We start from the raw sequence: 26,706 nt of genomic DNA, 5'->3' as shown, positions 1-26,706 counted from the left end.
TTGTTATTTTACTGCTGCTCTTTAATTATTTGTTACTTTCATTTATTTAGCATTTTACTGTTGTATTCGGAGCATGTGACAAATACAATTTGATTTGATTTGCCACCACCTTATGAATAATATTCAACCTTAACATGTGGAATCACTTTTTGGAATTTATATTTTTCTAATTTTTCTATTTTTCTATACTGGTACCCCATGGGAATTAAAACCACAACCCTGGCATTGCAAGGACCATGCTCTACCAACTGAGCCACACGGGACCACAACACAACATTTCACCTCAAGAGGGATGTATCAGGGTCAGAATTGAGATGCTTAAACTGTCCCTCGACCCCTGCCCCTCCTATCTGAATAGCAGAATTCTAGATGGTATTTCGGTGTGGGTTATTTACATTTATTTAACCAGGTTAGTCTTGTTGAGATCAAAAATATATTTTTCAAGAAAGACCTGTGCGTGCGAGTGGGCTCTTTGTTAGCAAACGGACCGTTTGAAGACACTCAGGTAGATGGTACCTGCTAGTTTTCTTGCAGGCCAGAGGGAGTGTCAGATAGCCAGAAGCGGAAGTGTGCCAGCTCCTCACAGCTGACATCCAGCAGAACAGCCGGGGGTCCGGCAGAGGCATCACCATTATCCTCAGAGAGACAATAGAGACGAAATGGAATACGATTATATTTGCCTCCGCCACCTAAGTCACATACAATCATCACGTCTAGATCAATAGCCATATGTCAAGGTTTGTGTGCAACAATATAAAGCAGTAGATTTTGACAATGGAAAATGAGTGGCTTGATTTAATGCCCCATGCATGTCTTATTATGCATGTCTCCTGGAGAGGTCGAGAGAAAATGAGGAGAAAATGACTGACCTACAACTCTTGAGTTGAATTTCCACGTCCCTCTTTTCAACTCTGGGGTACGGCAAGGATGAGTCACCAGACTGTGAGCTGGGAGCAAATCAGGGATGAGGAGCCCATCCTGAAATATAATCAGGTGGGTGCTGCCTTTATGTTGAATGGTGTCTGCATAATGCTTGCATTTTCAGGTTGCCAAAGTCAAGAGTGCAATGGTTCTACGACTCAATGTAAGTAGGCCTACACATGCAACAGAGTATATTGGAATCAAATATATATATATTAATATTAGTTTCCATGATGGTAAGAGATCACCGATACAATTGAATCCTATTTATGTTTTATTTGTATGTGTGGGGGTGTGTACATACCACCTGTAAGTGTGTGTGTGCCAGCCCTTTCCAGTCCCATCTATGTGGATGAAATGGCTGTGTCTGCAGGGTAACGACAGCGCGAGGGCGGGAGGATCGTTCCTCTTTGTTACCTAACAGGGTTGGATCTGGATATATGCCTCCCTAGAGGAAGTGATGGTGGTTGTGAGAGGTAGGAATGGCCATTCCTCACAGATGGCCACACAGATGGTCCCTTCTTCCCTGTTCATATGACTGAAAACAGGGAAAATATTGTATGTGACATGTACTGTATGTCATAGACCTGGAAGACCCCCACCACCTGCTAAACCACAGCCACAGCTCTCACCAACAGGCTCCCAAAATAAGACAATTTCCTCTCCTCTACTATCCCTCCTTCCTTCCTGCTAAGCTCCCGGCTCGCACATAACGTTCTGAAAACCATGTTTCTTAGAACCTGGTGAGAGCGTGGATGTCCTATGGTTATTTTGCATACAACCTTCCCACAACTTTCTAGGAATGCTGTAGTATAGTTGCTTGGTATTTCATTACTTTAACAGAATGTTTCCTCAAAGTCCAAACATGTTTACATTTAATTGACATTTTGATAACGTTCTAAAATAGTTCAAGAAGCAACGTTCTTCTATGGGAATTTCAGTACTTCAGCGTAATGTTTCCTACAGATTTACTCATGGTTATATTTAAAGTCATGATCTCAAATTATTCCAAGAACATTAACAAACAACTTTCTTCTTTGGAAATGTCAGTACATCAGCATACTGTTTCCTACAGGTTTCCTCATGGTTCCGACAACGTTAAGAAAGCTTTCCATAAAAACCACAAGGAAATGTAAGTAACACTCAGAGAACGTTCAACAAATCTTTTTAAAGATGCACTATGCAGAAATCGTTCCGCAATTTCCTGGTTGTAAAAATTAGAATAATTCGCCTAATTTCAGTTTATGTTTCAGTTTAAAGCATATAGCGTAGAGAATCATTGTACCATCTAAACTGCTATGAAATATATTTTCCATAACCAAAAATATTGTATTTTCAGCTGTTTGAAGTTGGTGTACAAAACCAAAAGTAAAAGACACAAAAATCTAACTTCAAAATGAGAAGCAAAGAAATAGCGCACATAGAACCAAATCTACCTCTTCTTAGAACAAGAGCACCTCCTCCCAGATGCCCACTGGACTGAGGCTAGGTAACAAGGTCACCACTGATAAATCCATGATAATCGAAAATTTCAATGAGCATTTCTCAACGGCTGGCCATGCCTTCCTCCTGGCTACTCCAACCCCGGCCAACAGCTCCGCCCCACCCGCAACTACTTTCCCAAGCCTCCCCAGCTTCTCCTTCACCCATACCCAGACAGCAGATGTTCTGAAAGAGCTGCAAAACCTGGACCAGTACAAATCAGCTGGGTTAGACAATCTGAACCCTCTCTGTCTAAAACTATCTGCCGCCATTGTTGCAACCCTTATTACCAGCCTGTTCAACCTCTCTTTCGTATCGTCCGAGATCCCTAAAGATTGGAAAGCTGCCGCGGTCATCCCCCTCTTCAAAGGGGGTGACACCCTAGACCCAAACTGTTACAGACCGATATCCATCCTGCCCTGCCTATCTAAAGTCTTCGAAAGCCAAGTTAATAAACAGATCACTGACCATTTCAAATCCAACCGTACCTTCTCCCTGTGCAATCCGTCACGCTCAAGGTACTAAGCGATATCATAACCGCCATCGATAAAAGACAGTACTGTGCAGCCGTCTTCATCGACCTGGCCAAGGCTTTCGACTCTGTCAATCACCGTATTCTTATCAGCAGACTCACTAGCCTTGGTTTTTCTGACGACTGCCTCACCTGGTTCACCAACTACTTTGCAGACAGAGTTCAGTGTGTCAAATCAGAGGGCATGTTGTCCGGGACTTCTGGCGGTCTCTATGGGGGTGCCACAGGGTTCAATTCTCGGGCCGACTCTTTTCTATGTATATATCAATGATGTCGCTCTTGCTGCGGGCGATTCCCTGATCCACCTCTACGCAGACGACACCATTCTGTATACTTCTGGCCCTTCCTTGGACACTGTGCTAACTAACCTCCAAACGAGCTTCAATGCCATACAACACTCCTTCCGTGGCCTCCAACTGCTCTTAAACGCTAGTAAAACCGGTTTTCAACAGTTCGCTGCCCGCACCCGCCCGCCCGACGAGCATCACCACCCTGGACGGTTCCGACCTAGAATATGTGGACAACTATAAATACCTAGGTGTCTGGCTAGACTGTAAACTCCCCTTCCAGACTCATATTAAACATCTCCAATCCAAAATCAAATCTAGATTCTGCTTTCTATTTCGCAACAAATCCTCCCTCACTCATGCCGCCAAACTTACCCTAGTAAAACTGACTATCCTACCGATCCTCGACTTCGGCGATGTCATCTACAAAATAGCCTCCAACACTCTCCTCAGCAAACTGGATGCAGTCTATCACAGTGCCATCCGTTTTGTTACCAAATCACCTTATACCACCCACCACTGCGACCTGTATGCTCTCGTCGGCTGGCCCTCACTACATATTTGTCGCCAAACCCACTCGCTCCAGGTCATCTATAAGTCTATGCTAGGTTAAGCGCCGCCTTATCTCAGTTCACTAGTTACGATAACAACACCCACCCATAGCACACGTTCCAGCAGGCATATCTCACTGATCATCCCCAAAAACAACACCCCATTTGGCCGCCTTTCCTTCCAGTTCTCTGCGTGCCAATGACTGGAACTAATTGCAAAAATCGCTGAAGTTGGAGACTTTTATTTCCCTCACCAACTTTAAACATCAACTATCTGAGCAGCTAACCGATCACTGCAGCTGTACATAGTCCACCTGTAAAAAGCCCACCCAATCTACATACCTCATCCCCATACTGTTTTATTTTATTTACTTTTCTGCTCTTTTGCACACCAGTATCTCTACTTACACATCATCATCTGCTCATTTTTCACTCAGTGTTAATCTGTTAAATTGTAATTATTCACTCCTATGGCCTATTTATTGCCTACCTCCTCATGCCTTTTGCACACACTGTATATAGACTTTCCTTTCTCTACTGTGCCATTGACTTGTTTGTGTTATTGGCTTGTTTGTTTGCTCCATGTGTAACTCTGTGTTGTTGTCTGTGTCACACTGCTTTGCTTTATCTTGGCCAGGTCGCAGTTGCAAATGAGAACTTGTTCTCAACTAGCCTACCTGGTTAAATAAAGGTGAAAAAATAAATGTCCATTCAATGTAAATTACTGATCTATAACACACATTTCTATGTGAATTCTGTCGTGCATGCTGGCTCCATCCTGGTGGGGCAGTGGACTAATTCCATGGTTAGAGAACATGGTTAGTGAACAGAAGATCATAGATCAACGTTTTAAGGAAGGTATTCAACAACCTCAAAATAACCTATATTTTCTACTCTCAGAGTGTTAATAAAACCTCAAAGAAAACTTTCCAAGGAACCAGAGTAAAATGTTCTCAGAACCTCCCTACAACCTAAAAATAAACGGTCCCAGAACAGGGAAAATGTTCACTTCTCTTCTCAGAACATTTAAAAAACGTTCAGTTTTACCGGTCAGGAAATGTATGGCTTTGTTCCCACAACCAATGAGAAACCAATACTTTCCCACAACTTCCAAGGAACAAAATGTGCTTTTTTTAAACTCCTGTCCTGTCCCTCCAGAACCCACTCTATGTGTTCAGACACACAATTTTGGAGAGCTTGCAGATAAAGTATGAATAACTAAAGTGCACTATGGCCTGAAAAAGGAAATAGAGAACCCGCTACACAGGAGTGAGGAGCCTTGCGGGATGGATTGGGAGTTGTAAATTATTTGTAAAAATGCAGAGAGATGTTTTCATCCTGCAGTAGAGGGCTAATCCGCGCAGTGCTTTATAGTTCTGTCTAACTGTAGGCCTCAGGGTTGCTATCTCATAATCACACCCTCCTCTCCTGATGGAAAACGTGCCAGGCTAATGGAGAATGGGCTTTTCACTCAAACCAGTGGCCTCCCCAGCCCATTTCCCCTTAACACTCATGCTCTCTAATGCCAGCAGGACTGTTTGATCCCAATTGATGACAAAGATACAATTTTGTTAATGGAATGTGGGGATTCATTGGTTGTAATGATAAGGTTGATGAGATCTAATAATGGAAGGAGTGGAAGGATGAGGATGAATGAGCCTAAGTGTAAGTGAGTATGAGCATAAGAGAGTGATTCTGACCATGCACATCATTCATCAAACTACAGATGTCAGATCTTAACTTGATCACTCTTTTGTCACAGAGAACTTTACTGCTGCATCGGGAAATTAAAATTAGATCTTATGTGAGTTCCTGAAAAAAAGTGGCTATCTTTCTCTCCATGCGGGGGTAGTCGAGTCATTGGGATCAGTACTTGCAATCAAAATAATTTTTTCTTTTGCTCAAACGCTAGGACAAGGTCCTATTCCTGCAACATTCTAATGTACAAAAATGTATCAGAAATGCAGCCATACACATCAACAACCGTCGTTTTACAGCTTAATAACAATATAGATATTGGTCTCCACTAGGCTATGACATACATGTGTCAAGTGTATGGTAAGGTGAAAAGTAAGCAAAATTGTGGCCTGGGGTGGCATGGTGGTTAGGATCGCTGCCTTCAGCGTGGCCACGCACATGTATGTCTATCTTGTCGGCGTGGTTTTGATTCTGGCCTATGCCCTTCTGCCACAAATAACTCAATCACTAGATTGATTTGATTTATTTACAGATTCAAATATGGAGAGCCCAGGGATATTATACCCCTGAGATCGATAAGAAATGACCATGCTAGATACTTTTGGGTAACATAAACAGGATACAAATAAAATAATACCAACAGAATACACCAACATTAGTTTCCGTTCATACAAAGTCTCGGGTAAATTGCCACAGTAGATTTGCCTTGGTAAACGATTAAATACTTTATTTATATTATACAGAATGCTTGTCAAATAGATAATCGCCCTTAGTCTGTTCAAAAAGGGGTAAATTGTGGTGATTACAATACCAACCAGAGGGCGAATATATCTTAAAGACTTTGGTTGCAAGCAGGATTTAAAGACCCTGCATGGGCAATCTGTTGTCTGCATTGGCGTGCAGCATTTACAGTGATACGGCTCCCAGTCAGGGCATTCATACTTGCGCTTCGCGGAGCACCTCGGAGGTGTTGAGCAGATCTGTTGTGAAGGAGGTGAGTTTGTGTTTATACAGGACCTCCCGCCCCCACCTACCGTCAACCAATCATGTCAATGCAGAGCTTTACGGAGCTTTTCGGAGCCTGACGCATTGTTAAAACATTTGGGAGGCGCACTGCGATGCGGTACAGAGCATGTACAGAGCTCAATTTGGCCTCTGCATGCCTCCGGAGGCTCCGCAATTGCGTCACACCCTCCATATGGAGCCTCTGACCACATTTTCCGATCAAGCATAAACTGGCTTTAAGGGTAACGCCGAGATCCTATTTTAGGGAACAGTAGAGGTGACCATCAGATAGTGATAATCTAGTACCATCGATGGTTGCAATAGGCCCCTTCTTCTTTGATTATATTCCAATAGGCTACATTCTGTAGGCCACCCAATAGCCCATCCATTGTCACATAATGAAAGTGAAAAACAATAATAGGCTACTGCGTTTCTCTGGCAGAGTTCGGCCATCAGTTGAAAGACAGATGTAGGCCTACTGTAGAAGATAAACTTTCCTCCAGTGTGGATGCTCGTCCACATTTTGTAGTTAGGCTATGTATAATTTGTCAATATACACTACATGACCAAAAGTATGTGGATACCTGCTCGTCGAACATCGACATCCAAAATCATGGGCATTAATATGGAGTTGGTCCCCCCTTTGCTGCTATAATAGCCTCCACTCTTCTGGGAAGGGTTTCCACTAAATCATGGAACATTGCTGAGGGGACTTGTTTACATTCAGCCACAAGAGCATTAAGGGAGGTTGAGCACTGATGTTGGGTGATTAGGCCTGGCTCGCAGTCGGCGTTCCAATTCATCCCAAATGTGTTCGATGGAGTTGAGGTCAGGGCTCTGTGCAGGCCAGTCAAGTTCTTCCACAAAGTTCTCGACAAACCATTTCTGTATGGACCTCGCTTTGTGCACAGGGGCATTGTCATGCTGAAACAGGAAAGAGCCTTCCCTAAACTGTTGCCATAATGTTGGAAGCACAGAATCGTCAAGAATATCATTGTAGGCTGTAGCGTTAAGATTTCCCTTCACTGGAAATTAGGAGCATCGCCTGAACCATGAAAAACAGTCGCAGACCATTATTCCTCCTCTACCAAACATTATAGTTGGCACTCTGCATTGGGGCACGTAGCGTTCTCCAGGCATCTGTCCAACCCAGATTCGTCCGTCTGACTGCCAAATGGGGAAGCGTGTGATTCATCACTCCAGAAAAAGTCCAATGGCGATGAGCTTTACACCACTTTAGCCAACGCTTGGCATTGCACATGGTGATCTTAGGCCTGCATGCAGCTGCTTGGCCATGGAAATCCATTTCACGAAGCTTCCGATGAACAGTTCTTGTGCTGGCGTTGTTTCCAGAGGCAGTTTGGAACTTAGTGGTAAGTGTTGCAACCGAAGATAGACGGTTTTTCTATTCGCTACGCGCTTCAGCACTCGGCGGTCCCGTTCTGTGAGCTTGTGTGGTCGTTGTTTCTCCTAGACATTTCCACTTCACAATAACAGCACTTACAGTCAACCAGCGCAACTCTAGCAGGGCTAGTTGGAAAGATGGCATCCTATAATGGTGCCACATTTAAAGTCACTGAGCTCTTCAGTAAGGCCATTCTACTGCCAATGTTTGTCTATGGAGATTGCATGGCGGTGTGCTCGATTTTATACACCTGTCAGCAATGGGTGTGGCTGAAATAGCCAAATCCACTCATTTGAAAGGGTGTCTACATAGGGCTGTGGCAGAAATTACATTTTGTCAGCCGGTAATTGTTAGGCAAATAACTGCTGGTCTCACGGTAATTGATCCTTAATTAACATAAACACATTTAGCATCTTTTGGATTCCACGCATAGCCCACAAGCCACTGATGCTGACCTTTGGAACATCAACATTTTAAAAAGTCTAATAAATCCATGTAATATAGTCTACACCACCACAATTAACCCATTATTTATTTTAGATAGGTCTAAAGAAACATGATATGAAGAAAATGTAGTCCATTTCAGAAGAACAGAATAGCATAATCTAAATCCTTATGTTTGGCCCTGATCTGGCTATGCCATATGGCTGTGGCTACACTAGTTCATTTAGCAGACAAGATTTGCTTAGAATTCCCTGGCATTATTTGATATTTTTTATAGTATGAAGAATACAATTGAACATATCTGAATGAAATAGACAGGATATTTTCTCCATGTGGCTATTCTGTGTTGAGCGGTTAACAAAGAAACAGGTGGGGAGAACAAGTATTTGATACACTGCTGATTTTGCAGGTTTTTCTACTTACAAAGCATGTAGAGGTCTGTAATTTTTATCATAGGTACACTTCAACTGTGAGAGACGGGATCTAAAACAAAAATCCAGAAAATCACATTGTATGATTTTTAAGTAATTCATTTGCATTTTGTAAAAAGACATTTGAAAAAAGTAGCAAGGCTATATACAAACACCTGTTAGTCAGGCTTATTGAGGTAGTATATACAGTGGGGCAAAAAAAGTATTTAGTCAGCCACCAATTGTGCAAGTTCTCCCACTTAAAAAGATGAGAGAGGCCTGTAATTTTCATCATAGGTACACTTCAATTATGACAGACAAAATGAGGAAAAAAAATCCAGAAAATCACATTGTAGGATTTTTTTATGAATTTATTTGCAAATTATGGTGGAAAATAAGTATTTGGTCACCTACAAACAAGCAAGATTTCTGGCTCTCACAGACCTGTAACTTCTTCTTTAAGAGGCTCCTCTGTCCTCTACTCGTTACCTGTATTAATGGCACCTGTTTGAACTTGTTATCAGTATAAAAGACACCTGTCCACAACCTTAAACAGTCACACTCCAAACTCCACTATGGCCAAGACCAAAGAGCTGTCAAAGGACACCAGAAACAAAATTGTAGACCTGCACCAGGCTGGGAAGACTGAATCTGCAATAGGTAAGCAGCTTGGTTTGAAGAAATCAACTGTGGGAGCAATTATCAGGAAATGGAAGACATACAAGACCACTGATAATCTCCCTCGATCTGGGGCTCCACGCAAGATCTCACCCCGTGGGGTCAAAATGATCACAAGAACGGTGAGCAAAAATCCCAGAACCACACGGGGGGACCTAGTGAATGACCTGCAGAGAGCTGGGACCAAAGTAACAAAGCCTACCATCAGTAACACACTACGCCGCCAGGGGCTCAAAACCTGCAGTGCCAGACATGTCCCCCTGCTTAAGCCAGTACACGTCCAGGCCCGTCTGAAGTTTGCTAGAGAGCATTTGGATGATCCAGAAGAAGATTGGGAGAATGTCATATGGTCAGATGAAACCAAAATATAACTTTTTGGTAAAAACTCAACTCGTCATGTTTGGAGGACAAAGAATGCTGAGTTGCATCCAAAGAACACCATACCTACTGTGAAGCATGGGGGTGGAAACATCATGCTTTGGGGCTGTCTTTCTGCAAAGGGACCAGGACGACTGATCCGTGTAAAGGAAAGAATGAATGGGGCCATGTATCGTGAGATTTTGAGTGAAAACCTCCTTCCATCAGCAAGGGCATTGAAGATGAAACGTGGCTGGGTCTTTCAGCATGACAATGATCCCAAACACACCGCCCGGGCAACGAAGGAGTGGCTTTGTAAGAAGCATTTCAAGGTCCTGGAGTGGCCTAGCCAGTCTCCAGATCTCAACCCCATAGAAAATCTTTGGAGGGAGTTGAAAGTCCGTGTTGCTGGTGTCTTTCAGAATAATTTTAGAACTCTATTTGTTTTTTTTATAACTTTTTATTTTAGGTTCCCCCACCCTCCCCTTTATCATTCTTACACAAGTAATTCTGAAGGCTCAAGCTTATACTACGCCATCTACTGGTATAACATTGTTGAATGCAGACTTTTAACGTTGTTATTGAATGCAGACTTTTATTTTGGAAATTAACCGGAAGCTGCAAAGCAACTCTAATGTCTGGGCTAGAGTTTCTTGATTGACTAGCAAACTTCGACTAGCTATGTTTGGTTCATGTCCTTTGCAGATGCCACATTACTGACAAAGGTTGGTATTTATAAAAATATATGTTACCAAGTAAAGGGAGACATAAAATAAGAATTGAACGTGTAAAAGTTAATTCATAGTCGTAACATAGGGTTTGTACGTTTACAGATCTAATTTAACGTTTACGTTTCATTTTTCACACATGACTTTTCTTACGATCCTAGAAATATGCGTATGAATTTTCTTACGATCCTAACGATACGTACATTCAACCTTTTGGCAGGTATCTCGCTCCATACATTACTGCAGACACTGTCATCTGAACCATCCGATTGGCCAGCGGTAGACCTATAGTGCACTTGATCTGCTCTCTGGGCCTGCCGGGAAGCCAGAGTTTGTATCTTCAGACACAGGAAATGGTTTAAAAGGGCAACAGCGCAGGGCAGCTGAATTGGGTGCACCTACCGCAACAGCCCGAGACAAAAAAATTGAAATAAATTGGAACCACAGTTCAATTCCACAGTCAGGAACCACAGTCATAACCACAGTCAAATTCCATGTGACCATTTATTCACAGTAACTAGGCTTCTCCAAGCTCTAATGCTGCTGATGGTCATGACCGAACTTGTCACGCCTTGGTCATTGTATTTTGTGTTTTCGTTATATATTTGGTTAGGCCAGGGTGTGACTTGGGTTTATATATTGTATTTTCATATTGGGGTTTGTAGTATTTGGGATTACGGCTGAGTAGGGGTGTTGTATAGGTTTGGCTGCCTGAGGCGGTTCTCAATCAGAGTCAGGTGATTCTCGTTGTCTCTGATTGGGAACCGTATTTAGGTAGCCTGGGTTTCACTTTGTATTTCGTGGGTGATTGTTCCTGTCTCTGTGTTAGTGTTCACCAGACAGGCTGTATAGGTTTTTCACGTTCCGTTTGTTGTTTTTTTGTATTTTTTTTTGTATTTATAAGTTATTTCGTGTATCGTCATTTGTTCCATTAAAAACATGAGTAACCAACACGCTGCATTTTGGTCCGACTTTCTTTCGACAAACGAAGAACGCCGTTACAGAACTTGCTAACTGCCTTGTACTCAGCACTCTACAGTCCATCTAATCACTCTGACATCAATGGAAATGTAATCAAAAATCGAATCAAACACTTTGAGAGCCCATGAGGTCATGTTGCTCAACATTTCTATAGGCTATGCAATTCCGTGGGAAAACAGAGTGATGGCCTCTATTCAAAAGAGGAATATCCCATCAGCTTTCTATAAGCTAGGCCTACTGTATTTGTTTCTCAACTTTCTTAATATTAAGCACATTGCTTCTATTTACAACAGGAATATAGCCTTCCTGGCTGGCATGAAAATGAACCGTGGGAAAAGCATCCTCCATTTGCTATTAAAGTGCATGATAATTTTTCGAATCATAGTCACACACCTAATGTAGCCTAGCCCCATAGGCCTATATGTTTTGATAAGGTTTGTATCACAACTAAAGTGACCAAATAACCTTAAAATTAAGCACATGAATCCACTTTACTAGGGGTGTAGAGCTAACTTGCATACATAAGCAGCGCGTGAGTTTCAAGTTGGGGGGAGATAATTTATTTTATTAAAACAAAAAGTTAATTTATTTGTACTTTTATCCCTTTTTCTCCCCAATTTCGTGGTATCCAATTGGTATTTACAGTCTTGTCTCATCGCTGTAACTCCCGTACGGCTCGACAGAGGCAAAGGTCGAGAGCCGTGCATCCTCCAAAACACAGTTTCATCAGCTGTCTGGGTGGCTGGTCTCAGATGATCCTGCAGATGAAGAAGACCAATGTGGAGGTCCTGGGCTGGTGTAGTTAAACAAGGTATGCGGTTGTCAGGCCAGTTGGACGTACTGCCAAATTCTCTAAAACAACGTTGGAGGCGGCTTATGGTAGAGAAATTAACATTCAATTATCTGGCAACAGCTCTGGTGGACATTTTTACAGTCAGCATGCCATTTGCATGCTCCGTCAAAACTTGAGACATCTGTGGCATTGTGTTGTTTGACAAAACTGCATATTTTAGAGTGGCATTTTATTGTCCCCAGAACAAGGTGCACATGTGTAATGATCACGCTGTTTAATCTGCTTCTTGATATGCCACACCTGTCAGGTGGATGGATTATCTTGGCAAAGGAGAAATGCTCACTGAAAGGGATTTAAACAAATTTGTGCACAATATTTTTGAGAAATAAGCTTATTGTGAGTATGGAAAATTGTATTTATTTTATTTCAACTCATTAAACATGGGACCGACATTTTACATGTTGCATTTATATTTTTGTTCAGTATATATATACTGTATTTATACTCCGGACTCTGACATTGCTCATCCTAATATTTCTAGATTTCTTAATTCCGTACTTTTACTTTTAGATATGTGTGTATTATTATTGCACTGTTGGAACTAGGAATACAAGCATTTCTCTACATCCAAGGGATTCAGTTTTGACCAGTTTTGATAGTCTTTAGCTGCACCCTCATACTACTCCTCCTCTGTTCCGCGGGTGATGTGGAGGTAAACCCAGGCCCTGCATGTCCCCAGGCACCCTCATTTGTTGACTTCTGTGATCGAAAAAGCCTTGGTTTCATGCATGTCAACATCAGAAGCCTCCTCCCTAAGTTTGTTTTACTCACTGCTTTAGCACACTCTGCTAACCCCGATGTCCTTGCCGTGTCTGAATCCTGGCTTAGGAAGGCCACCAAAAATTCTGAGATTTCCATACCCAAGTATAACATTTTCCATCAAGATAGAACTGCCAAAGGGGGAGGAGTTGCAGTCTACTGCAGAGATAGCCTGCAAAGTAATGTCATACTTTCCAGGTCCATGCCCAAACAGTTCGAACTATTAATTTTAAAAATTACTCTCTCCAGAAATAAGTCTCTCACTGTTGCTGCATGCTACCGACACCCTCAGCTCCCAGCTGTGCCCTGGACACCATTTGTGAATTGATCGCCCCCCATCTAGCTTCAGAGTTTGTTCTGTTAGGTGACCTAAACTGGGATATGCTTAACACCCCGGCAGTCCTACAATCTAAGCTAGATGCCCTCAATCTCACACAAATCATCAAGGAACCCACCAGGTACAACCCTAAATCTGTAAACAAGGGCACCCTCATAGACGTCATCCTGACCAACTGGCCCTCCAAATACACCTCTGCTGTCTTCAACCAGGATCTCAGTGATCACTGCCTCATTGCCTGTATCCGCTACGGATCCGCAGTCAAATTACCACCCCTCATCACTGTCAAACGCTCCCAAAAACACTTCTGCGAGCAGGCCTTTCTAATCGACCTGGCCCAGGTATCCTGAAAGGATATTGACCTCATCCCGTCAGTTGAGGATGCCTGGTCATTCTTTAAAAGTAACATCCTCACCATTTTAGATAAGCATGCTCCGTTCAAAAAATGCAGAACTAAGAACAGATATAGCCCTGGGTTCACTCCAGACCTGACTGCCCTCGACCAGCACAAAAACATCCTGTGGCGGACTGCAATAGCATCAAATAGTCCCCGCGATATGCAACTGTTCAGGGAAGTCAGGAACCAATACACGCAGTCAGTCAGGAAAGCAAAGGCCAGCTTCTTCAGGCAGAAATTTGCATCCTGTAGCTTGAATTCCAAAAAGTTCTGGGACACTGTAAAGTCCATGGAGAACAAGAGCACCTCCTCCCAGCTGCCCACTGCACTGAGGCTAGGTAACACGGTCATCACGATAAATCCATGATTATCGAAAACTTCAACAAGCATTTCTCAACGGCTGGCCATGCCTTCCTCCTGGCTACCCAACCTTGGCCAACAGCTCCGCCCCCCCGCAGCTACTCGCCCAAGCCCCTCCAGGTTCTCCTTTACCCAAATCCAGATAGCAGATGTTGTGAAAGAGCTGCAAAACCTGGACCCGTACAAATCAGCTGGGCTTGACAATCTGGACCCTCTATTTCTGAAACTATCCGCCGCCATTGTCGCAACCCCTATTACCAGCCTGTTCAACCTCTCTTTCATATCATCTGAGATCCCCAAGGATTGGAAAGCTGCCGCAGTCATCCCCCTCTTCAAAGGGGGAGACACCCTGGACCCGAACTGTTACAGACCAATATCCATCCTGCCCTGCCTATCTAAGGTCTTCGAATGCCAAGTCACCAAACAGGTCACTGACCATCTCGAATCCCACCGTACCTTCTCCGCTGTGCAATCTGGTTTCGGAGCTGGTCACGGGTGCACCTCAGCCACGCTCAAGGTACTAAACGATATCATAACTGCCATCGATAAAAGACAGTACTGTGCAGCCGTCTTCATCGACCTGGCCAAGGCTTTTGACTCTGTCCATCACCATATTCTTATCGGCAGACTCAGTAGCCTCGGTTTTTCTAATGACTGCCTTGCCTGGTTCACCAACTACTTTGCAGACAGAGTTCAGTGTGTTGTTGTTGTTGTTGTTGTTGTTGTTCAGTGTGTTGTTGTTCAGCATGTTGTCCGGTCCTCTGGCAGTCTCTGTGGGGGTGCCACAGGGTTCAATTTGACTCTTTTCTCTGTATGATGTTGATGTTGCTCTTGCTGCGGACTATTCCCTGATCCACCTCGACGTTTATTACTTTTATGGGGTTTTTAAATGGTCTGTAAAGGGCAAAAACGTAGCGCAGAACTAAATTCATCCACAAACACAAATATAACTGCACAGTACAGTATATATTTATCTTAAATGAACCCATTTTCACGAATTTGTTGATATAATTCAAAAGAATAGGGGACTGACCCCGGAAGTATGATGTAATACCTCGTTACATTCACAATGTATTGCTCATGGAAAAAATATTTCCTCTCGCATATGAAGAGCACATGATCCATTCTACTCTATATGCCAGGAAAGTGATGCAGCATTACGTCATGTTTCCGCACTTGAAAATTATATAATCAAATTCTGCTACCATACGTATTGGCAATTCGTAACATTTACGAAATAGAGGGCGTAACATATCATAAGAAATTGATGATGGACATCCACAAATGAATGCATATCATACAAAAAATGTAACATATAAATGAAGGGGAACAAATGTATGTGTACTATGTTACGTCTACCTCTGAGTCCAGATTGACATAACATGCTTCTGTCTGAACCTTCCCAAACCTTGTGTCCTGCAAAACACACCCCAGGTGTGGTAGCTCTGGAATAGTTCAAATACATGCTGGGGGTTCCCGAGGAGCTGGGGCTTCCCGAGGAGAGGTTTGAGAGGTTTGATAACCCCTGTTCTAACCCACTGGTATGTAGACATTTGGTGCTAGTCACAGCTAGAAAGGTTAACCTTGCCCACTTGGGAAAAAATGGTTGAATCAATGTTGTTTCCAGGTTATTTCAACCAAAAAATATTTGTGATGACGTTGAATCAACGTGGAAAATGGATTTGGATTTGCAAAAATAATGTAAGGATTTTGTTGATTTCAAGTTTAATACGTTAGGTGACAACGCAACCAAATGCAAATCAAAACTAGATGTTGAACTGATGTCTGTGCCCAGTGGGTAGATACTTTGTTGAAGAGTGATAATAAAAAGGTTATTTCGGAGTACCTTTGATATACGAACACTTCTGTAAAGATTGCTTTTAAAAGCTTGGCTCCATCAGGCAATTGCCCTTTAGATGCTTAAGTGTTTCTTATCACTGAAACATCATATTGTAACGGTTTTCTTCAGGTGAAGTAGAGGCGGACCAAAATGCAGCGTGGTTGTTATTCATTGTACTTTAATAAAGAAACTGTACACTAATAAACTAACAAAACAACAAACGTGCGAAAACCTAAAACAGTCCTATCTGGTGCAAAACACAGACAGGAACAATCACCCACAAACACACAGTGAAACCCAGGCTACCTAAATATGGTTCCCAATCAGAGACAATGACTAACAACTACCTCTGATTGAGAACCATATCAGGCCAGACATAGAAATAGACAAACAAGACATCCAACATAGAATGCCCACTCAGATCACACCCTGACCAACCAAAACATAGAAACATACAAAGTAAACTATGGTCAGGGTGTGACACATATAATATGCTGAAAATGTTATTGTGCTGAACCGTTGGTTACTCTTACTTGGTTAGCTGTATTTCCATGAACAGAGCGTGTGGTTCACAGCAGTGGAGGCTCTTCAGAGGAGAAAGGGGATTTCTTTAAAAAATAAAAATGGTAAAACATTAAAGTTAACCTTTTTAGATGAAACTATACTAAATATATTCATGTCACCAAATAAAACACACTTTTTTGCAAAGAAGGCATTCAGTAGCCTCAACACTACTCTGTAAGGTAGCACCATGGTGTAGCCGGAGGACAGCTAGGTTCTGTCATTCTCTGGGTACCTTTTCTTCAATGCAAAACCTAGGTGGCCCATGGTTTTCACCCCCTTCCATAGACTTACACAGTAATTATGACAACTTCTTGGGGACATCCTTCAATCTATCAGAGATTTTGCAGCATGAACTGACATGTTGTTAACCCAATCAAAGGATCAGAGAATTAATCTAGTACTGAAAGCATAAGCTTCAGCTAGCTATCACTGCAGTGCATAACATGTGATGAGTTGTTCACTCAAAGAGAAAGAAAGACAATAGTTGAACAGTTTTGAATAAATTAATTTCTTCCAAAATGAAGGAGAAGCAAGAGAGAAATTTTGCCATTTTTTTCACTTTCAGTTTCACTTATTTAGCTAGCAAATGCAGCTAGCTAGTTTAGCCTACTCAAACTCCCTGCTCAAACATAGTTATGCTATGTTAGATAGCGGGCTATGACTATCCAACACAACACTGGAACTCTTCCAAGTCAAGATAAGCTTCTGGTTTTACAACTGTATTGCCACCTGGGCCCGCCAGTGTAAGTGCTAAACTGCTTACAGACTGTACACTGTAACGTCACTGCATGACTGTAGTGGGTTTACTAACGCTCTAGTTCTATTAGCTATCTTGACAATGATGTTACATTAGCTAATATGGTGACAACAATGTGGGCTGTGTGTAGCGGTTATGATATGGTTTAGCTTGGAAAGGTTTTTTCACCTGGTCACATACAGATGATGTGTTGTGCATTGAAGTCCATAAAGCGAAGGGAATAGGTGGGAGGAGGAGAGCGCATCTATCTGAGAGAAGGAATACACTGTGGCTGTTTTGAAAGTGAACTGTGTTTACGCGTGATCAGGGGTGTATTCATTCTGCCGATTCTGTTGAAAAACGTTTCTTAAACGGAAGCAAACAGAAAGAAATGGGGATAAACATGCTTGCATTTGTCCAATAGAAACTCTCGTTTGCAACTGTTGGATTAATGATTACACCCTTGATCAGATAGATGTAGGCAAGAGTGTGCAAGTTGGTATTGAATGTGTCACTGTCTAACCATATGTCACTGTCTGTTGCCTAAAAACTTTCGACCAGTGTGCATCTACGCTGTAAACTGGCTAGGTTTTAGGAACCTCATGATAGTTAAAGGGAAAATGTGAGTATCATGTAGTAAACCTATTGCTGTTACATTGCACTGGGTGAATGGAATATGAATGAGTCATCCAATATGCTGTAATAGAAATAAGGCCATGCGCATAAAAAAATGTTTGTCCTCCTTCATCTTAAACGGCACTGACCGCCACTGGTTCACAGAGTATGCGTGTATGGATTTCCAAAAAGTAATCAACTTAAAGGCATTTCGTCTTTTTTGCACCAAATGTTTTACCTAAATCAAGTGTCATTTTTTGTTGATTTCACATTGAATTCACGTTAGTTGACAAGTCAACCGAATGTAAATCAAAACTAAACGTTGAACTGACGTCTGTGCCCATTAGTTAGCCTCTCACTATTGCCAACAGACCCTTTGGCCAAAAGCCTTTTTTATACTGAAATTGCTGGCTTTGTCCTCGATCAGTCCAACTGAGCGTATTTCTGTAACCACCCGAATAAAACCTTCCAACCTTGGCCACTGTTACATGCAGTATGTTACGGCTCGGTTGGATTGTGGGAAAAGGGTTTAATAAGGTTTGGGCTTGGGGGACCTGTCAGCACTGCTACACATGAGTGGTCTTTACAGGATAGCATTCTGTACCAACCAATCAGGATGATTATAGTGGATTTTGTGAGATGTGAAGTTGGGGGAGTCGTTGATGGTAATATACAGTAAATGCCAGGGTGATTGTGGTGTTGCTGGTCCTCTGCTAACAGCATTTCCAGGTTTTACAGCTGAAAGGCCAGCTCAGCTCAGCATCAGGAGGGTGTGGTTGACAGACAGTGCATCCAGCCAGAAGCAGAGCAGAGGCACAAGCTTCTTCAGCAGCTGGTTCTGAGGTAGACTTACTGAAAACTCTGAGGGCATGGTCCTTTCTTAGCATAAAGTAACTTAAGGGCAGGAATGAAATATTTAATGTGGAAAAATTTGCTTTTGAGCCTCTCACACCATTATTTTTGACATGTTCATTTATGGTTGGTTGTGCACTGAGTGTACAAAACATTAGGAACATATGCTATTTCCATGGCATAGACTGACCAGGTGAATCCAGGTGAAAGCTACGATCCCTTATTGATATCACTTGTTAAATCCACTTCAATCAGTGTAGATGAAGGGGAGGAGACAGGTTAAATTATTATTTTTAAGCCTTGAGACAATTGAGACATAGATTGTATATGTGTGCCACTCAGAGGGTGAATGGGCAAGACAAAAGGTTTATGTGCCTTTTGAATAGGGCAAAGTAGTTGGTGCCAGGTGCACCGGCGTGAGTGTGTCATGAACTGCAATACTGCTGGGTTTTTCATGCTCAACAGTTTCCTGTGTGTATCAAGAATGGTTCACCACCCAAAGGACATCCAGCCAACTTGATACAACTGTGGGAAGCATTGGAGTCAACATCGGCTAGCATCCCTGTGGAACGCTTTTGACACCTTGTAGAGTCCATGCCCCGACGAATTGAGGCTGTTCTCAGGGCAAAAGGGGTTGTGACTCAATATTTGGAAGGTGTTCAAAATGTTTTGTTCACTCAGTGTAATTTTAGTCTTGTTGGAGAAAAAGCGCCTTGAATAGAATAGTGATTATAGCATTAACTTGACATCACTATCTGGGATTGGGTGTTGAAGCTCAACAGTACACATTTGTCACATCAGCCCTCAGCCAATGGCAAGCCATGAAGGTGGGTGGTGGCTGGTGGCTGCAGCAGCAGTGCCCTGAAGCCGGACCGAGGCTTTGAGTCAAGCTCCACCCCTAAATTTAAATTCTGGGAGTCACAATGGGAATGCTGCCCTGATAAATTAATAATTAAAGTGAAACCAATCTTGGAAGTTTACACTGATCTCAGAATCTCATTAACCCACTTAAGAAATGTATATCTCATCTCGGAGGAGAGGCCAGAGAGAGAGAGAGAGGGTGTCTTGGCAGAGTGGTGTGTCCATTGCAGTCAGAGCTTCAGGAAGGGTACTGTATGAGATGTCTCCAAAAGCCCCTCACGTCTCACCCTCCCCAGTTTTTAAATATCAAACAGGTTTTTATAGTCAGTGTCCAAGTCATACTACAATGAGAGCAAGTTAGTCATTCTGTACCTAGTAGTGTTTGAAATTAATTTTTTAACTAATACAAAAAACCTTTCAAGTAATTCAGTGTAGGAGCATCAAGGGAACCTGAAATGATCCCGCTCTCTGTCACCATATCTTTTATATTCTGGTTTTCTATGTTTATTTCTGTATTATTATTAAGAACAGGTACACCTGTAGGTGACCTGATGTAGTTTAACATCGAGACAGAAGTAATATTTAAAATGGGATTTTTTTTTAACAGAAACAGATATTGTCTCTCTCCAGCTAGCAGGAAGCAGATTGTGCAGTCAACGTTTCTACCTGTTCTTGATTATGGTGATACTGTTTATCAAAATGCAGCTGCCTTACTCTTCAACCCTTGGATGCTGTTTTTCATAGCGCCCTTTGTTTTATGACAGGAGACAGTTTTATTTATCATCACTGTATTTTTAACCAAAATTATGGCTGTACATCTTTGAAGTCATGTAGAGCACATCGTTATGCTCTTTTTGTTTACAAAGCCCTGCTCCACAAAGTTCCGAATTACTGTTAAAGATTTTAAATGGCACGTTATCAAACCTGTTCACAGGGTGACTCCTTTGGTGTCTAGAGAGATAGATAAATCAGATTTTAATTCCCTTGCACCATACGTGTAGAATTATCTACAATACACTTTAAAATGGTAGGAATTGGTTCCTCTAGGGCCTTTCAGATGGTTGTTAGGGGACATTTGTACTGAAGAATGTGTCTGTTATTTATGATTGTGTTTTGCTTTTCATGTATTGTTGTGTATAATAACATGTATTTTATTGTGTTTATCAATGTGTAGTTTAATGTGTTTATTGTATTTTAATGAGTATTGAGGAGCTATACAGGGCTCATCTGGAAAGAGAACTTGGTCTCAGCATTGACTCCCTGCCAAAATTAAGGTTTAATAAAATTCATCACTGAGATACCATTGGCAGAAACAGGGTTTGGCTATAACACTGTCTCCAGACATATCTTTAAATGTAAGTGAACACAGTCAAATTCGAATAAGTCTGGCAAAACGTACTGAAAAAGTAATGGACAGTAGGATGCTATAGCTAATAAAGAAAATGGTGGCTTACAGGTTGGCTTGGTAGGGACTTGTGCCTGGTATCTTGAATGACACAAACTAGTATTGACTATCCTGTTAGGCCTTTGAGTGAAGTCGCAGGTTTCAAAATTGGTCCTCTCCACCCCTGTAAGAAATGGTACAGTACGGATGCTGCTGAGGGGATGACTGATGGTAATGATGAAGGAGATGATGATGTGAATCAATGTTGGTGCTCTAGTTTCCCCCATCTCACCCTCCGTCTTCTATTATGCTTTCCTGGCACAGCTTCACACTGTTCTGCATGGTTGTTTCTCCATGATCCTATCCCCAGGCACCACTGTGCTGTGCCGTGCATATCGCTGGCTCTCAAACCTTCGTCTCTGTCACATTTAGAAAAATGCAGGGGAAATGCCAGCTGCTTCTAAAGGCACAATACACAATCTGAATGACTCATCACTTGAATAAGATGAATGAAAGACGAGCTGGTGTACTCTCCAACACTGAGTGAGAGTCATAGAAGAGATGACGCAGACTGAGTGTCAACCCTGCATCATACTCATTGAGACAGATTCGTTCAGACCCTCACCTCCTAGTGCTGTGAGAAGACTATTGAAGCCTGTCGAAGGGTCAATAACCAGGATGTAGTGTCCTTTCTCTGAATGAATGTTCTGAAAGTCTCTGCCAGCACTGACAGAAAAACTTCTTCAGTGGAGGCATCTTCTCTCGCACTCTCACCGCAGTGACGCTACAGTGTTTATCTTCAGCGTTACAAAACTTTGTCTGGGTGAGAGCTCTTCCTCCAGGGTCCGTGTGGTGTACGTCTGAGTATCTCTCCACCTCTGATCCCCTCCCCTTCCTCTCCTCTCTATCTGCCTTCCCAGGATAACCATCCTAAACAAAAGGGGATGATTAACTTTGTGCAGTGACGGAGAATCAGGGTTGTGAGACTCAGCATATGGGACGTATACAGTGTTATGCATTTTTGTTGTTTTCTTCAGGAGCTGGACAGGGGGATTTATGGAATGGAAGCCAGACCACTGGGCAAAAACAACATTGAATCAACATTGTTTCCACGTCATTTCATTAAAATAATTCTATGTGATGATGTTGTATCAACACTGGTGATGCTAGTGAACAAGCTGGTCAAGCTGGTCTGGCAAAACCCGCCCATTATTATCATATTTCCCAACATGCTCTATTGTAGTTTTTTTGTGTGTGTTTTTGCATGTACATTGATTGATTTTTAATCGTATGCTACACAAAGATGAATGACATACATTTTTCGAAACTATTCCAATTTTTAGTTGGATTTATTGCATCCGTTACTTTAATTTTTATTTCAACTTTATTTAACCAGGTAGGCTAGTCGAGAACAAGTTCTCATTTACAACTGCTACCTGGTAAGGATAAAGCAAAGCAGTTCGACACATACAACAACACAGAGTTACACATGGAATAAACAAACATACAGTCAATAATACAGTAGACAAAGTCTATATAAAGTGTGTGAAAATGAGGTAGGATAAGGGAGGTAAGGCAATAAATAGGCCATGTTGGCGAAGTAATTACAATATAGCAATTAAACACTGGAATGGTAGATGTGCAGAAGATGAATGTGCAAGTAGAGATACTGGGGTGCAAAGGAGCAAGGTAAATAAATAAATACAGTATGAGGTAGTTGGATGGGCTATTTACAGATGCAGTGATCTGTGAGCTGCTCTGACAGCTGGTGCTTAAAGCTAGTGAGGAAGATATGAGTCTCCAGCTTCAGTGATTTTTGCAGTTCGTTCCAGTCATTGGCAGCAGAGAACTGGAAGTAAAGGCGGCCAAAGGAAGAATTGGCTTTGGGGGTGACCAGTGAGATATACCTGCTGGAGCGCGTGCTACGGGTGGGTGCTGCTATGGTGACCAGTGAGCTGAGATAAGGCGGGGCTTTACCTAGCAGAGACTAGTAGATGACCTGGAGCCAGTGTGTTTGGCGACAAGTATGAAGCGAGGGCCAGCCAACAAGAGCGTACAGGTCACAGTGGTGGTTAGTATATGGGTATTTGGTGACAAAACGGATGGCACTGTGATAGACTGCACCCAATTTGTTGAGTAGAGTGTCGGAGGCTATTTTGTAAATGACATCGCTAAAGTCGAGGATTGGTAGGATGGTAAGTTTTACGAGGGTATGTTTGGCAGCATAAGTGAAGGATGCTTTGTTGCGAAATAGCAAGCCGATTTAAGTTTGGATTAGATTTAATTTTGGATTGGAGATGCTTAATGTGAGTCTGGAAGGAGAGTTTATAGTCTAACCATACACCTAGGTATTTGTAGTTGTCCACATATTCTAAGTCAGAACCATCCAGAGTAGTGATGCTGGATGGGTGGGCAGGTGCAGGCAGCAATCGGTTGAAGAGCATGCATTTACTTTTACTTGCATTTAAGAGCATTTGGAGGCCACGGAAGGAGAGTTGTATGGCATTGAAGCTCGTCTGGAGGTTAGTTAACACAGTGTCCAAAGAAGGGCCAGAGGTATACAGAATGGTGTTGTCTGCGTAGAGGTGGATCAGATAATCACCAGCAGCAAGAGCGAAATCATTGATGTATACAGAGAAGAGAGTCGGTCCGAGAATTGAACCCTGTGGCACCCCCATAGAGACTGCCAGAGGTCCGGACAACAGGCCCTCCGATTTGACACACTGAACTCTATCAGAGAAGTAGTTGGTGAACCAGGCGAGGCAATCATTTGAGAAACCAAGGCTGTTGAGTCTGCTGATAAGAATGTGGTGATTGACTGAGTCGAAATCCTAGGGGTTGCAAAAATTTTGGCATATCATTTTAGAAAAAGAGGGTCCAGATTGTCTAGCCCGGCTGATTTGTAGGGATCCAGAATTTGTAGCTCTTTCAAAACATCAGCTATCTGATTTGGGTGAAGGAGAAATGGGGAGGCTTAGGCGAGTTGCTTTGGGGGGTGCAGGGCTGTTGACCGGGGTAGGGGTAGCCAGGTGGAAAGCATGGCCAGCCGTGGAAAAATGTTTATTGAAATTCTCAATTATAGTGGATTTATCGGTGGTGACAGTGTTTCCTAGCCTCAGTGCAGTGGGCAACTGGGAGGTTGTGCTCTTATTCTCCATGGACTTTACAGTGTCCCATAACTTTTTGGAGTTTGTGCTACAGGATCCAAATTTCTGCTTGAAAAAGCTAGCCTTAGCTTTCCTAACTGCCTGTGTATATTGGTTCCTAACCTCCCTGAAAAGTTGCATATCACGGGGGCTATTCGATGCTAATGCAGAACGCCACAGGATGTTTTTGTGCTGGTCAGGGGCAGTTAGGTCTGGAGAGAACCAAGGGCTATATCTGTTCCTGGTTCTACATTTTTTGAATGGGGCATGCTTATTTAAGATGGTAAGGAACTCACTTTTAAAGAATAACCAGGCATTCTCTACTGACGGGATGAGGTCAATATCCTTCCGGGATACCCCGGCCAGGTTGATTAGAAAGGCCTGCTCGCTGAAGTGTTTTAGGGAGCATTTGACAGTGATGAGCGGTGGTCGTTGACCGCAGACCCATTACGGACACAGGCAATGAGGCAGTGATCGCTGAGATCTTGGTTGAAAACAGCAGAGGTGTATTTGGAGGGCAAGTTGGTTAGGATGATATCTATGAGGGTGCCCGTGTTTATGGATTTGGGGTTGTACCTGGTGGGTTCATTGATAATTTGTGTGAGATTGTGGGCATCAAGCATAGATTGTGGGATGGCCGGGGTGTTAAGCATATCCCAGTTTAGGTCATCTAACAGCACGAGCTCTGAAGATAGATGGGGGGCAATCAATTCACTTATGGTGTCCAGGGCACAGCTGGGGGCATAGGGTGATCTATAGCAAGTGGCAACGGTCAGAGACTTGTTTCTGGAAAGGTGAATTTTTAAAAGTCGAAGCTCGAATTGTTTGGGTACAGACCTGGATAGTAAGACACAATTCTGCAGGCTATCTCTGCAGTAGATTGCAAATCCGCCGCCTTTGGCAGTTCTATCTTGTCGGAAAATGTTATAGTTAGGGATGGACATTTCAGGGTTTTTGGTGGTCTTCCTAAGCCAGGATTCAGACACGGTGTTACGACTCTCGTTGTTGGAATGAAGAGTGGACCAAGGCTCAGCGTGGTAGGCGTACATCGTCTTTTTATTGATGACACTAAAAGCAAAACAACACCGACAAAAAAAGCGCACAGTTCTGTAAGGCTAAGAAACTATACAGAAAACAAGATCCCACAAAACCCAAAAGGAAAATGACAATTTATATGTGACCCCCAATCAGAGACAACGATAGACAGCTGCCTGTGATTGGGAACCACACACACACACGCACACACACGGCCAAAAACAAAGAATATGGAAAACATTGACTTTCCCATCCGAGTCACACCCTGACCTAACCAAACATAGAAAATAATAAGGAATTCTAAGGTCAGGGCGTGACACACGGCTAGGACATCCAGGTTGGCAGAGTGTGCTAAAGCAGTGAATAAAACAAACTTAGGGAGGAGGCTTCTAATGTTAACATGCATGAAACCAAAGCTTTTACAGTTACAGACGTCAACAAATGAGAGCACCTGGGGAATAGGAGTGGAGCTAGGCATTGCAGGGCCTGGATTAACCTCTACATCACCAGAGGAACAGAGGAGGAGTAGGATAAGGGTAATGGTTACTAAAATGGTTGTTCCAGTTTCGATGGTCTCATTTATTCATAGTTCTAATCCTGGCAGTCTTTCTGAATGCAGATTTGGGGTGAATAGAAATTCCAATAGTTGGATATTCCTACTCTGGCTGGATTCCAATAGGAATTAAATATACCTTTGCAAGCCAGCATAATGTGACTTTAAGGCCTGAGGGGTCCACTGTGTTAGGGAGAAACTCTTAAAGTAAGACCTACGTGATGTACTGTCTTTAATAATTAAGCACTTTGATGCTGGTGACCAGTTTATGCTGGTCACCAGTGTCCAAAACACAGAGAAGGCTGGTCACCAGCATACCATGCTGGTCATCAGTGTCCAAAACACAGCGTATGCTGTGATCAGCCTATGCTCGTCGATGCTGTTTTTTTCCAGCAGGGTAGTGAAACAGGTTCCAGGCCAATACTATAAAGGCATCCTCCTACAATTTATATACAATAGTACTCATTGTTTGTTGTGCATTCTGCGGGTGATTTGAATGACCAATAAGTAAGTCTTAATACAGGAGTTAATACTGTAGATCAGAATTACCCCTCCCCCTCTCTCTTTTTCCCCACTCCCCCCTCTCTCCCACTTCTATCTATGTTCTGGAGTGCTACTGTGGAGTGATTGCTTGTAGCAAACTGAAGACAAATGAGATTTATAGATTTTTCCCCCTCACAGTTTCTTTTCTCTCCCTCTTTTTCTGTCTTACCCCCTTACTCTCTCCAATCATGCCACAACATGTCTCAGTTCCCTGCTATCATCAGATTTGGACGGAGGAGCCTCTATCTGAGCCAGGCTACTGTGGAAAGAGGATTGTTGACCCTCCCTACCCACCCTGCTCATTCCCTGAGGACCCACCCTGTTGCTGGTTGGGTGTCGCTCCCCGCTCTGCCTGGTGGTGGCCCTCGGGAGCTTTGAGAGCATAGAGGTAC

The 26,706-nt window shown here is 42.7% G+C and overlaps 1 long non-coding RNA gene across 1 annotated transcript; it reads left to right on the top strand.

The window, feature by feature from the left end:
- The first annotated feature begins 917 nt into the window (after positions 1-917).
- Positions 918-26,696, top strand: LOC135541821 (uncharacterized). Its single transcript, XR_010455998.1, has 3 exons — positions 918-993; positions 12,125-12,290; positions 26,522-26,696. It is a non-coding gene; the product is annotated as an uncharacterized LOC135541821 (long non-coding RNA).
- The last annotated feature ends 10 nt before the right edge of the window (positions 26,697-26,706 follow it).

The sequence above is a fragment of the Oncorhynchus masou genome, chromosome 1 (genome assembly GCF_036934945.1).
Source record: "Oncorhynchus masou masou isolate Uvic2021 chromosome 1, UVic_Omas_1.1, whole genome shotgun sequence".
NCBI lineage: Eukaryota > Metazoa > Chordata > Actinopteri > Salmoniformes > Salmonidae > Oncorhynchus > Oncorhynchus masou.
The sequence above is the reverse complement of the archived record's forward strand: the minus strand, read 5'-3'. Positions and strand labels throughout refer to the sequence as shown.